Source organism: Nycticebus coucang, chromosome 7 (assembly GCF_027406575.1).
Source record: "Nycticebus coucang isolate mNycCou1 chromosome 7, mNycCou1.pri, whole genome shotgun sequence".
In the NCBI taxonomy this organism is placed as follows: Eukaryota; Metazoa; Chordata; class Mammalia; order Primates; family Lorisidae; genus Nycticebus; species Nycticebus coucang.
The window spans coordinates 1,122,068-1,135,703 of NC_069786.1; the positions used below are offsets into that span (position 1 = coordinate 1,122,068).

Consider the following 13,636-nt stretch of genomic DNA (forward strand, 5'->3'; position numbering starts at 1 on the left):
ATGAAAGAGGTAAAGTCTCCATCTTTCTTTAATGTTATAATATTAAAGATAATATGGCATAATATTCCATGGTGTACATATACCACAATTTATTAATCCATTCGTGGATCGATGGGCACTTGGGCTTTTTCCATGACTTAGCAATTATGAATTGGGCTGCAATAAACATTCTGATAGAACTATCTTTGTTATGTTGTGATTTTTGGTCTTCTGGGTATATTCCCAGCAGAGGAATTACAGGATTGAATGGCAGATCTATTTTTAGATCTCTGAGTGTTCTCCATATGTCTTTCCAAAAGGAATGTATTAATTTGCATTCCCACCAGCAGTGCAGAAGTGTTCCCTTTTCTCCACATCCACGCCAACATCTCTGGTCTTGAGATTTTGTGATATAGGCTAGTCTCACTGGAGTTATATAATATCTCAAAGTAGTTTTGATTTGCATTTCTCTGATGATTAAAGATGATGAGCATTTTTTTCATGTGTCTGTAGGCTGTGTGCCTGTCTTCATCAGAGAAATTTCTCTTCAAGTCCCTTGCCCCCCCGAAATGGGATCACTTGTTCTTTTCTTGCTTATATGTTTGAGTTTCCTGGCTCTGCGGGTGTGTTTTCTAGTCCCCGTGTTCCACCTAGGTCGGTACCGTCTCAGGAAAACCCTTTACTCATGGGGCCTGTGTTTCAGTCGCAGGTCTGTTCCATGGTGGTTGACATCTGAGAAGATGCTCGGCCTCATCTGGTTGCCCAGGAAGACAGGAGGGAGGCTATGGGATATCTGGGAGTGGGCCTTGTTATTGCTGAAGACGGCTGTTGCTCTGCACCTCGGGGCACCACCGCTCCAGTGTAATTCCCTCTCAGCCGACCGTTGTCTTCTCCCTCCTTTGCTACAGAGTCAGCACTGGCCAGCTGCAGTCCAGGTCCTGTCTACACCTCTTGAGAGTTCAGCCAAAAATCTGGACTCCTGAGGGGGCAGATCTGCAGATCACGGAGTGAGAGTGGAGGGGGGTGTTAGGAGCTCAGGGTTACAGGTCATAGCACCAAGCTCATTGAGACCAAATGAACAAATAAACAGATACAAAGGTTACCAGGCACATGGGCCCATAGATATAGAGACAGACGGAAACACATAAACATACAAGCAATAGCCACTACAACAGCAATATAAGAACAACTGGTGGCTTGGGAGAGGTGGGCTACACGTCTGTCCTGTCCGCCATCATGCTCCGCCCTCCCGGCTTATGTTTTTTATTCCAGTCAGCCAATCTGTGTCTCTTCAGTGGGGAATTCAAACCATTAACATTTATTGAGATAATTGATTAGTGTGTTAGTGTTCTATTCATCTTATTTTGATTATTGCTTATTTTTATCTTTTGCATCAGTGTGGAATTTAGGTTCTGTCCTTTAATATCTGAGTTCTTACCTTGCTGCTGATCCCTTGTGATGGTCAGTGTGGAGAACAGGTTGAAGTATTTCCTGTAGAGCTAGTCTTGTTGTGGCAAATTTCCTCAATGTTTGTATATCAGTAAATGATTTGATTTCTCTTTCAATTTTAAAGCTTAGCTTAGCAGGCTATAGAATTCTGGGCTGGAAATTGTTCTGTTTAAGTAAATTAAAGGCAGATGACCATTGTCTTCTTGCTTGGACAGTTTCATTAGAGAAGTCCACAGTCACTCTGATTGATTTGCCTCTGTATGTCAACTGGTGCTTACTCCTGGCAGCTTGCAGAATCTTTTCTTTTGTCTTACCTTTGGACAGGTTCATCACAATGTGTCTTGGAGAAGCTCGGTTAGAGTTGAGGCAACCTGGGGTCTGATATCCCTCTGAAAGCCGTGTGTCAGAATCTTTGGTGATATTTGGGAAATTTTCTTTTATAATATTCTCTAGTATGGCTTCCATTCCTCTGGGGCATTCTTCTTCCCCTTCTGGGATTCCTATAACTCGTATGTTGGAACCCTTCACAAAGTCCCATAATTCTGACAGTGAATGTTCTTCTTTCTCTTTCTTCTTTTCTGCCTCTTTAACTATCTGAGTTATCTCAACAACTTTGTCCTCTACCTCCGAAATTCTTTCTTCTGCATGGTCTAACCTGTTGCTGATACTTTCCATTGCATCTTTAAGTTCACTAATTGATTGCTTCAATTCATTAAGCTCTGGTATATCTTTTCTATATTTTTCATATTGTTCATCTCTTATTTGAGTCTGTTTTTGGATTTTCTTTTGGTTATTTTCTACTTTATTAGTAGTTTCCTTCATTGTTTCCATCATTTCCTTCATTGTTTTCATCATATGCATTCTAAATTCCCTTTCTGTCATTCCTAACATTTCTTTATAGGTAGAATCCTCTGCAGTAGCTACCTCATGGTCCCTTGGAGTGGTTGCTCTGGACTGGTTCTTCATGTTGCCTGGAGTTTTCTGCTGATTCTTCCTCATGAGTGATTTCTTTTATCTGTTTCCTTGCTCTAATTTTCCTTTCACTTCCTCTTGCTCTTTAAGTTCCTGTACCTGTGGACTAAGGTTTCAATGAGTCTTTTTGGTATAGGACCAGAAGGATGAGAAGGTTGAAGAGCAAGAAGGGATAAAAGAAAGAAAAGGAAAGAAGGAAAGAAAGAAACAAAAATAGAGAAAGTAGAGGGTGTGGGTAAAAGGGAATATTGACAAAAAGAAGAGAGGCACAGAAAGAGTGAGACAGAGCAATATAGGTGCACAGTGGGTGACTTTGACACAACCTTAATAAAACCCCAACCTCTGGGTTTGCCCGGTTGGATGGTTCCCTTTAGGTCAGCAGCTCTTTGCTAACCTGATTGGACACAGTATACCACCTCCACCAAGTAAAGAGGAAAGACAAAAATGCTATAAATTAAACCAAAACAAGTCAAACAGAAAACTTGTTGGGATAAAATTGGGTGAAAAACCAAATGATAGGGGTAGAAACAGTAGCAAAAATGAAGTTCTAATTATTGAAAAAGACAGTATTCAGAAATTGTATTTAACCTAGAAAAATAGAGAAAAAAAAGAAAAAAGGAAAAGAAAAAAATCTGTACAGAAAATGTTGAAATTAAAAAACATAACAACAACAAAATAAACAAAAAACAAACAAACAAAAAAAAAACCCAAACAAAGCAGTATATATGTCTTGTTGAATATTGTCTGGGCAACAGGTGGTCTGGGCAACAGGGGCATGAGATGTTAATCATAATGCTGATACAACTGGAGGCCTCCGCTAATTTCTCAAACCCCACAGGATGGAGATCATAAATCTCTCTTCAGCCCTCTTAAAAGGCACTTTAAACTTCTAAACTTGGCTAAGCAGAAGCTTTCCCAGGAAAGTGCTTGTCACTGGGATCACTGCTGAAGTGGCTATCCACTTACCCAGTGTGCCAAAACTGGTCTCACCCTGCCCCTCAGGGTTAATGCTGTAAGGTGGCTCAATCCCCACCTTTAGGCTGTTCTGTTACTAGATTACGAGCTCCTGCCCAATCCTTGCTCTGTGACCCTGAGGGCGGAGCTTGCTGGGGCAGTTCTCTCACAATGCACCCTGCAGCCCACAGCCGAACACTATTAGCTCCATCTGGCTCAGCAGCTCAGTCTGCGGCCCTAGACAATGCCCAAAGTTCTCCGCACTCTTGCTCAAGCTCTCCCCACGGCAGTTCAACTGAGTGCCAAGTCCAAAAACAACAAAACACTTCACAGGTAAGGCCTTTCCAGTTTGCAGTCTCGCTGCTGCTGTACTTACAGCTGCCGGCGGATTAGACTGATCGAACACATGCAACCACTTGCCAGTTTTCCATTGTTTTTGTCTTCCTCTTGGGGTCTAGAAGTCTCTCACTGCCTCCCTGTATCCTCAAAGGGATGATTACAGGCAGATCCCGCTAGCCAGAGATGCCTGGAGTTTTATCTCCCCAGACTCACTGTGCCCAGTTACAGGGAAGCTGTTACTCATCTGCCATCTTGTTCTCCCATCTCCCTAGGAATCCCTTTCTAGAGAGATTAACTAAATTAAGTTTTCCATGAGGGGTGGCTTCTAGGGGGTGTGACCTGTGACCTGTGGTTTGATGGTCTGTGGCACCTCCTGAGATGCTGCATTTGTCTCTTGACTTTGCATTTTGTCAGTGATCTGTGATGTTGCAGTGGAGCATCCTGCAACTGTCCTCCTCCTTCAGAGCAGGTCCTCAGCTGCCCACCCTGCTCCCACCAGGCACCTGCTGCCACTTTCTGACAATACATAGGAAATTAAAAAACACAAGACAAGTGGAGAGAGAGGAACTGCTGAACAAAAAGGAAAAAAAAATATTTTCCTTGTTTTCTGAAGAGATCCTGCCTTTTAATTTTGCACGAGGCCCTCTTTTGATGCCTAAGTGGGCTGACATTTGAACCATCCAAGATGTAAATGTGTGCCCATCATAGTCTATTTTGGCTGCTGTAACAAAAGGCCATAGATTGAGTAATTTATAAGCCATAGAATTTGTTCCTCACAGGTCTGGAGGCTGGGAAGTTGAAAATCAAGGTGCAGCACATTTGATGTCTGGGAGGGCCTTCTCACTACCTTTGGTGGAAGGGGCCCAAAAGGGATGGACACTGTGTCCTCTGATGGCAGGAGAGAAGGTAGGACCAAGTGGCTCTCTGAAGACTTTTTTTTATGAGGGCATTGATCACAGTCTTAATACCTTCACTGTGAGACCTAAGTTTTAATATGAATTTTGGAGGGATGCATAAACTAAAACCATAGCAATACCCAAGAGAGCTTTAGATTTTATACAGTAGAGGAAAGAATTGTTTAAGCAAAGCCTGGGGTAGAAGAAGAGATTGGATTAAGCATTGATTCCTGGTTACAGAACAGCAGTGTTTGGCCAAGTTTAAGATGAAGTAAGAATATGTCCCTGGTGTCTCCAGAGTGAGTCAATTTCACTGCAGAACCCGAGTCAGGGGCAGTGGCCACTGATTCAGAAGCTTGTGTTAATGCATCCAGGAGTCCAGAGCTCCAAACAGAGGAGGCAGAGAACTGGCATGAGGAGGAAAGTGATGAAGGAAGCAGAGCAGAATGAGAGAACTGGTGGTAACAGCAACTCCCACGTCCTCAGGACTCTCAGAAATGCTTCCAACATTGTCTCCTAACATCAGGTACTGCCTCTTTCTCAGAAGGAGAAACCAGGTTGTAGAAAGGAGGAACAGAGTGACAGACTTGGGACTCCAGCCCTGGGAATCTGGCTGCTAAACTATAGCTTCTTAAACAATTCTGTCATTCAAGGGGTGCTCTAATTGGAAAGCAGCAGGATCAGTTCTGTGCAACAGCCTGGTCTTCAGGCAGCACGTCTCCCTGGGGCATTTTTCCTGGAGGGTGGCTGTGAATTTCATGGACTTTCCCTAGAATCTTACTGAATTTCTCATCACAGGAGACTCTAATGCATTCGTCTGTTTTTGACAGACATTGAAGTTTTGTTTTTTTCTTCTGTGATTGTGTGTTGCAGGCATATTTTCTGTTGAGAAGAGCAGTCTTTTCTCTCTGGAACTTGCAGGGAAACACTGAGGTGAGAAGCTCCTCACACCAAACAGAGCCTTGCTAGTGGTTTGAAACATCCTTTACTTCAACCCCTGATGTGATGAATGATGTTGAGGGGTCAGGGAAGGAGAAGGCATTTCTTTCTCAGAACTCTCCTTGTAAAGATTTTTTTTGGCAGAAACATTTCCTTAAGAGATGTAAGAATATGGGGGAAAGTCAGTGAGTGTTCCCACAGAACGCTGAAGTTGGGAACAGAGTTAGGGTTCCTTTGCTAACTTATTTGGCAACAACTAAATTTCCAGACAGGAAGTAGTCAGTTACTTACTGTAAGGAATTCTATGGTTTGTCAGACACCTAAAACATAATTTTCATATGGGAAAAATCATGTTCTCCTTTGAGAAATATGGCAGATGGATAGATCTTCTTTTGCACCATTTATCTGCCTGAATGTGGAGATTGTGTAAGACTTGTGCCAAACTAAATTATTAAATAGCATGGTAAATTTACTTTCTGCCTTTTGCCTTCCATCTTAAATTATGTAGGAGATCACTTCTCAAAGTATATATATATACTATATATATTCCATGCTCCATTTATTCAACATTGATCAATTAGTGTTAATTTGTAAATTAAATTCATTGCTCTTTTTATTCATACTTTAACCCTAAAAATTGATGTATTCTTTGAATAGAAAAACATGAAAAATCTATGCCTCAGATATCTATAATCTAGCTAGATATATAAAAAAGCTGCCACATATATCAAAATATGTAAACTATATATTCTATTAGGAGCAGTGTATAAAGGTGTTGTCCACTCTCCCAGAATCTGAATCCAAGCTTAGCCAGAAAAAGTTACTGTAAACCCTGGATCATGACTATCAGCTGCTCTCATTTGTTGAGATGTATTATGTTTCAGTGGGTGGAGCTGGAAAATATTCTTCTTAGTAAAGTATCTCAAGAATGAAAAAAAAAAGTATCCTATGTACTCAATGCTTTTATGAAACCAATTAATAATTACTCACATTTTCTTATGAAAGATAGACCACAACTATAGTCCAGGATGAAGGAGAGAAGTAGAGGGGGATGGGAGGAGAAGGAGGAGGTTTGATAGAAGGAGGGTAAATGGTGGGACCACACTTATGGAGCATATTGCAAGCATATAAGTCAAATCTACCAAGTATAGAACATAAATGTCTTAACACGATAATTAAGTAAATGAGGTGAAAGCTATATTAATTAGTTTGATGTAACCATTCCAAATTGTATGAAAAAACAACACATTGTACCCCACAAAAGCATAAATGTATTCATGATCTATGTGTATATGATTTAATAAAAAGAAAAAAAAAGAGAGAAGTTCCATGTTTCAGATACTATGTTAAACATTAGTCTAAAGGCTTTATCCTACCTTTTATTTTCAGAAATTACCACACTAGAGGCCTCATCTACCTTTTATTTTCAGAAAATAAATTCAGAAAATTATAATAATTTTACAGATTTCTGGAACTGAAGCTTAAGAAAGTTTCAATGAGTTACTCAAACAAAAGGTGCCTGTTTCCATTCTACACAATAATAAAATCAATCCAGGAGTTTTAACAAGTATCCTATAGTTTTTGTTCATGTTACACACTCTGACTTTGTAATATGCAAGAATTAAACCTTTATTGAATACCCCCTAAGTATCAGGCAATGTGAGAATAACCCTTTATATTCTGATTTTAATTTTCATGACCAACTTTGGAATAGTATTAATATGCCTACTTTACAGATGGAGAAACTGAGCCTTTGGGTATCAATTTATCTAACATAAAACATCAAGAGAGATGTGGTACTGGGAGCTGATCAGGGATGGAAGTGGGGTTAGGCAGGCTGTAGAAGAAATGAGAGATGAGCAAATATCCATCACTGGCAATCATGTAGGGGTTGGGTGTGGTGTGCTCTTGGTGGAGGTGGTAAGGAGCTCCTGTCCACCTCTCTTTTTCTATCATTCATCTCCATTTTTTTTCTATCATTCATTTTTTTCTATCATTCATCTCCATTTTTTTACCTCCAAAATTAGAAGTTATCATTTCTCAGTGAGCTGTTAAAGCATTTCAATTTTTCTTACACTTGGTCCCTAATCTGAGAGCAAGCCTGGTTCAGAGACAAGCCCATTCTTATAGATGCTTTAGAAGGAGTAGGAGGCATGAATGAGTCATGAATGGTGACCTTCCACCATGAAAGGTGTAGACATTATGAGAAAGAGCCCAGATTTACCTGGGGTGGAGTATGAGCAGTCAGAGATCAGAAGATGGTAGAGAACACATTGGGCCTTCTTCTTGTCCCTATGACACCTGTCTCAGATGTGCATCCATATTTTCCCTGTTACTTTTTGTACTTCTTCCCACACTTTATAGAATCTCTGTCCTCTCTAGCATACTGGCTTTACCTTGCCACTTGTGGGAAAGTAAAACTTCCTTAAATATGCTTCTTTTCTTCTTCTTCTTCTTCTTCTTCTTCTTCTTCTTCTTCTTCTTCTTCTTCTTCTTCTTCTTCTTCTTCTTCTTCTTCTTCTTCTTCTTCTTCTTCTTCTTCCTCTTCCTCTTCCTCTTCCTCTTCCTCTTCCTCTTCTTCTTCTTCTTCTTTTTCTTCTTCATAGCTGTGTATACTAATGAAATTATGGGGTACAATGTGCTGGTTTTATATACAATTTGAAATATTTTCATCAAACTGGCTAACATAGCTTTCATGGCATTTTCTTACTTATTGTGTTAAGACATTTATATTCTACATTTAGTAAATTTCACATGTACCTTTGTAAGAGGCACCATAGGTGTGGGCCCACCAATAACCTTCTATCCACCCATCCTCCTCCCTCCCCTCCCCTCCAGCTCCCCTTTCCCCTTTTTCTTGGGCTATAATTGGGTTATAGCTTATGAAAGCTATAAATTGATTTCATACTAGGGCTAAGTACATTGGATACTTTTTCTTCCATTCTTGAGATACTTTGCTAAGAAGAATATGTTCCAGCTCCATCCATGTAAACATGAAAGAGATAAAGTCTCCATATTTTTTAAGGCTGCATAATATTCCATGGTGTACATATATCACAATTTATTAATCCATTCATGGGTCTGTGGGCATTTGGGCTTCTTCCATGACTTAGGAATTATGAATTGGGCTGCAATAAACATTCTGGTGCAAATATCTTTGTAATAAAGTGATTTTTGGCCTTCTGAATATATACCTAGCAGAGGAATTGTAGGCCCAAATGGCAGGTCTATTTTTAGATCTCTAAGTGTTCTCCAAACATCTTTCCAAAAGGAATGTATTAGTTTGCATTCCCACCAGCAGTGCAGAAGTGTTCCCTTTCTTCACATCCACACCAATATCTATGGTTTTGGGATTTTGTGATGTAGGCTAATCTTACTGGAGTTAGATGATATCTCAAAGTGGTTTTGACTTGCGTGTCTCTGATGATTAAGGATGATGAGCATTTTTTCATGTGTCTTCATCAGAGAAATTTCTCTTCAAGTCCTTTGCCCATCCTGAAATGGGATCACTTGTTCTTTTCTTGCTTATATGTTTGAGTTCTCTGTGGATTCTGGTTATTAAACCTTTGTCAGAGACATAATCTGCAAATATCTTCTCCCATTCTGAGGACTGTCTGCTTGCTTTATTTACTGTGCAGAAGCTTTTTAGTTTGCTCAGATCCCAGTAATTTGGTTCTCTATTCTATCCTATACACCTACTTCTCTGGTTTTTTTTTTTTTTTGCCAGTACCATTCTGTTTTTATCACTATCAATTTATAGTATATAGTCTGAGGTCTGGTAGCATGATTTCTCCTGATTTGTTTTCATTTCTGAGTAATGTCTTGGCTATTTGAGTTTTTTTCTGATTTCATATAAAATGAAGTATTATTTTTTTTAAGATCTTTAAAGTATGACAGTGGAGCTTTAATAGAGATTGCATTAAAATTGTATATTGCTTTGGGTAGTATGGAAATTTTAACAACATTGATTCTTCCCAGCCATGAGCATGGTATATTTTCCCATTTGTTAACATTTTCAGCTATTTCTTTTCTTAGAGTTTCATAGTTCTCTTTATGGAGATCTTTCACATCCTTTGTTAGGTAAACTCCCAAATATTTCATCTTCTTTGGCATTACTGTGAACACAATAGAGTCCTTAACTGTTTTTTCAGCTTGACTATTGTTGGTATATATAAAGGCTACTGTGTGATGAGTTTATGAGTGTTGATTTTGTAACCTGAGACACTGCTATATTCCTTGATCACTTCGAAGAGTTTTGTAGTAGAATCCCTGGTGTTTTCCACATATATAATCATGTCATGTGTGAAGAGTAAAAGTTTGATATCCTCTGACCATATATGATCACCCTTGATTGTCTTTTCTTGCTTATTTGTGATGGCTAAGACTTCCATTATAATGTTGAAAAGAAGTGAAGACAATGGGCAACCTTGCCTGGTTCCTGATCTGAGTGGAAATGATTTCAATTTAACTCCATTCAATGTGATATTGGCTGTGGGTCTGCTGTAGATGGACTCTATCAGTTTAAGAAATGTCCCTTCTATACCAATTTTCTTAAGTGTTTTGATCATGAAAGGATGCTGGATATTATCAAAAGCTTTTTCTGCATCAATTGAGAGAATCATCTGGTCTTTGTTTTTTATTTTTTTTTATGTGATGAATTATATTTATAGATTTACATGTACTGAACCAGCCCTGAGACCCTGGGATAAAACCCACTTGGTCATGGTGTATAATTTGTTTGATTTGTTGCTAGATTGTGTTTGCTAGGATTTATTGAATATTTTTGCATCAATATTCATTAGGGATATTGGTCTATAATTTTCTTTTCTTGTTGGGTCTTTTCCTGTTTTGGGGAGCAAGATGATGTTTGCTTTATAGAATGTGTTGAGTAGTATTCCTTCTTTCTCTATATTTCAGAAAAGGTTGAGTAATATAGGTACCAGTTCCTCTTTAAAGGTTTGGTAGAATTCTGATGTGAAGCCACCTGGTACTGGGCTTTTCTTTTTATGGAGATTTTATATACTCGATGCTATGTGAGAACTTACTATAGACCTGTTCAACATTTTCACTTCATTCTGGTAAGTCTAGGAAGGTGGTGTGCTTCCAAGTATTGGTCTATTTCCTTTAAATTTTCATATTTCTGAGAATAGAGTTTATTGTAATATTAATTAAGGATTTTTTTTATTTTCTGAGGAGTCTGTTGTTTTTTCATCTTTGCCATTTCTGATTGATGAAATTAGAGATTTTACTCTTTTTTTCCTGGTTAGGTTAGCCAAAGGTTTATCTATTTTATTGACCTTTTCAAAAATCAACTTTTTGATTTATTGATCTGTTGTATAATCCTTTTGTTTTCATTTTCATTTAATTATGCTCTAATTTTGGTTATTTATTTTCTTCTGCTGGGTTTGGGGTTGGAATGTTCTTCCTTTTCCAGTTGCTTGAGATGTCCCATTAAGTTGTTAACTTCCTTTCTTTCCGTTCTCTTGAGGAAGGCTTGCAGTGCTATAAATTTCCCTCTTAGGGACTGCCTTTGCGGTATCCCAGAGGTTCTAATAATTCGTGTCTTCATTATTGTGTTGTTCCAAAAATTCAGTAAGTTCTTTCTTAATCTCATCTATGACCCAGCTATCACTCACCATAAGGTCTTTTAGTTTCCATGTTTTTGTATGAGTATGCAGATTCCTGTTGTTATTGAGTTCAACTTTTATTCCATGATGTTCTGAGAAGAAGCAAGGAATAATTTCTATTTTTTAAAATTTGCTGAGGTTAGATTGTGACCTAAGATGTGATCAGTTTTGGAGGATGTTCCATGGGCTGATGAGAAGAATGTGTATTCAGTTTTTTTAAGATGAAATATTGTGTAGATGTCTGTTAAATCCAAGTATTGAGTGGTTAAGTTTAAGTCTAAAATTTATTTGCTTAGTTTTTTATTAAAGGATCTATTTCACACTGCCAAAGGGTTATTAAAATCTCCAACTATTATGGTGCTGGAGGAAATCAAGTTGCTCATGTCTGTTAGAGTCCCTGTTATAAATTGAGGCACATCCTGGTTGTGTGCATAAATGTTAATAATTGAAATCTCATCATGTTGAGTGTTTCCCTTAACAAATATGAAGTGATCATCATCATCTTTCTTTAATTTTGTTGGTTTAAAGCCTATTGTATCTGTGAATAAAATTGCACCCCTCCTTTTTTTTGATTGTCATTTGCCTGAATTATAGATGACCATCCCTTCACCCTGAGTCTATTTTTACCTTTTAAGGTAAGATGAGATTCTTGAATGCCGTGGATATCTGGCCTGAGTTTTTGTATCCAGTTAGCCAACCTGTGCCTCTTTAGAGGACAATTTAAGCCTTCCCCATTAATTGAAAATATTGATAAGCCTGGTAGGATATTGGGTATTGAGTTTTTTGTAATTTCAGTGGACATTTTTAATCCTTTTCCCACTATGGAAGTTGGGATTGATCAAAAGTTTCTGAGTGAGTTTACTTTGGTGGTAGAGCATTGTGCTTGTCATTATGGAGGATGGGTCTGAGAATATCCTGGAGAGCTGGTTTAGTTAAGGCAAATTTCTTCAACATGTGAATGTCATTGAAGTATTTAATTTCTCCATCATAAATGAATGAAACTCAGTTCAGCTGGATACAAGATCCTTGGCTGAAAGTTATTTTGTTTTAGGAGGTTAAAGGTCAATGACCACCTCTTCTAGCTTGAAAGGTTTCAGCAGAGAGATGTACAGTTAGTCTAATATTCTTCCCCTTGTAGGTTATGGTTTTCTTACATCTGGCTACTTGCAGAATTTTCTCTTCCATATTAACTTTGACAGAGTTAATTATAATGTGTTTGGGAGGTGCTTTATTTGGGTTGAGTCAAGCTGGGGTTCTGAAACTGTCTGCTATCTGAATTTTAAAATATCTTGCCATGTTTGGGAAGTTCTCCTCTATTATGTCTTGGAGTAGACCATCTGGGCCTTTTGAAGCAACCTTATTGCCTTCAGGAATATCTATAAGGTGAATATTAGTTTTATTCAAATTATCCTAGAGCTGTCTGAGAGAAAGATCTATTTTTGCTGTCCACTTCTCTTCCTCTTTGAGAGTTTTGGGGCTTTCAAAAGCTTTGTTTTCAGTGTCTTAAATCCTTTCTTCTGCCTGCTCCATTCTGTTACTGAGGGATTCTACTGTATTTCTCAGATCTTTGAGGGCTGCAAGTTCTTACCTCAATGTATCAAAATATTTGTTGATTTTGTCTTTGAATTCATTGAAGTCTTGAGAGAGAACTTTTGAAATGCTCCTTGAATTTCTAATTCTAACTTTACCTCCATTTTGTTAATCTTATTTGCAATCCAAATTCTGAATTCGTTTTCTGACATCTCAGCCATTTGTTTATGAATGGGATCTTCTGGTGTGTCTGCATTGTCATTCCTTGGGTAACTTGACCTACTGTGATTAATCATGTTGCCAGAGTTTTTCCACTGATTTCACCCATAATTACTTTTCACTGTTTGGCTAGATGAGCAGATAAAATGAAATTGGATTGGGGGCTTCTGGAGTACTGATTAACCAGCCCTTTGCCCAAGAGCTTGGACTGGTGACTGCAGCTTTTCCCTTACTACAGCCTGAGATACTGGGTACCTGCTTGATGTGGTGGGGGTAACTGGCTATGTCTTGTTTTCAGCTGGTCTCTGTCCAATTCTAGTGAATCAGTAACTCTGGGTTGAAGTCTCAGCTGTGGAGAAATAGCAGCAACTAAGACAACCTGTTCCCAACAGGCAACAACTGGAAAAGGAAAATCAAACCTTCCCACAACAACACAACCAGGGTACCATTGTGGATTGTTCTCAGGTGATCGGCCCAAGTCAAGAGTTCCAAATCAATTGTCTCAGTCAGCACCAGTCTCAAGTGGGAGAGTTCAAAATGTCTCCAGCAACTAGGTAGCAGGGGACTTCTAGCAGCTTGAGTATGACTCACTCTGGTGCTCCTTGGAGTCAGAAGGGCCCAATCAGCAAATGAATTGGTCCAGGAATGTTGATGCCTCCTTCCCCACCTTGTGCCTCTTTCATACCCAGTCACTGGTAACCCCAAATGGCTGTGACCCAGTTTCCTCCAATG

General features: G+C 38.8%; 1 long non-coding RNA gene across 1 annotated transcript in view; it reads left to right on the forward strand.

Annotated features, from left to right (window-relative positions):
* Positions 1 to 13,636, forward strand: part of LOC128590720 (uncharacterized) — a 125,448-nt gene that overhangs the window by 110,887 nt on the left and 925 nt on the right. The gene's annotated exons all lie outside the window — the stretch shown is intronic.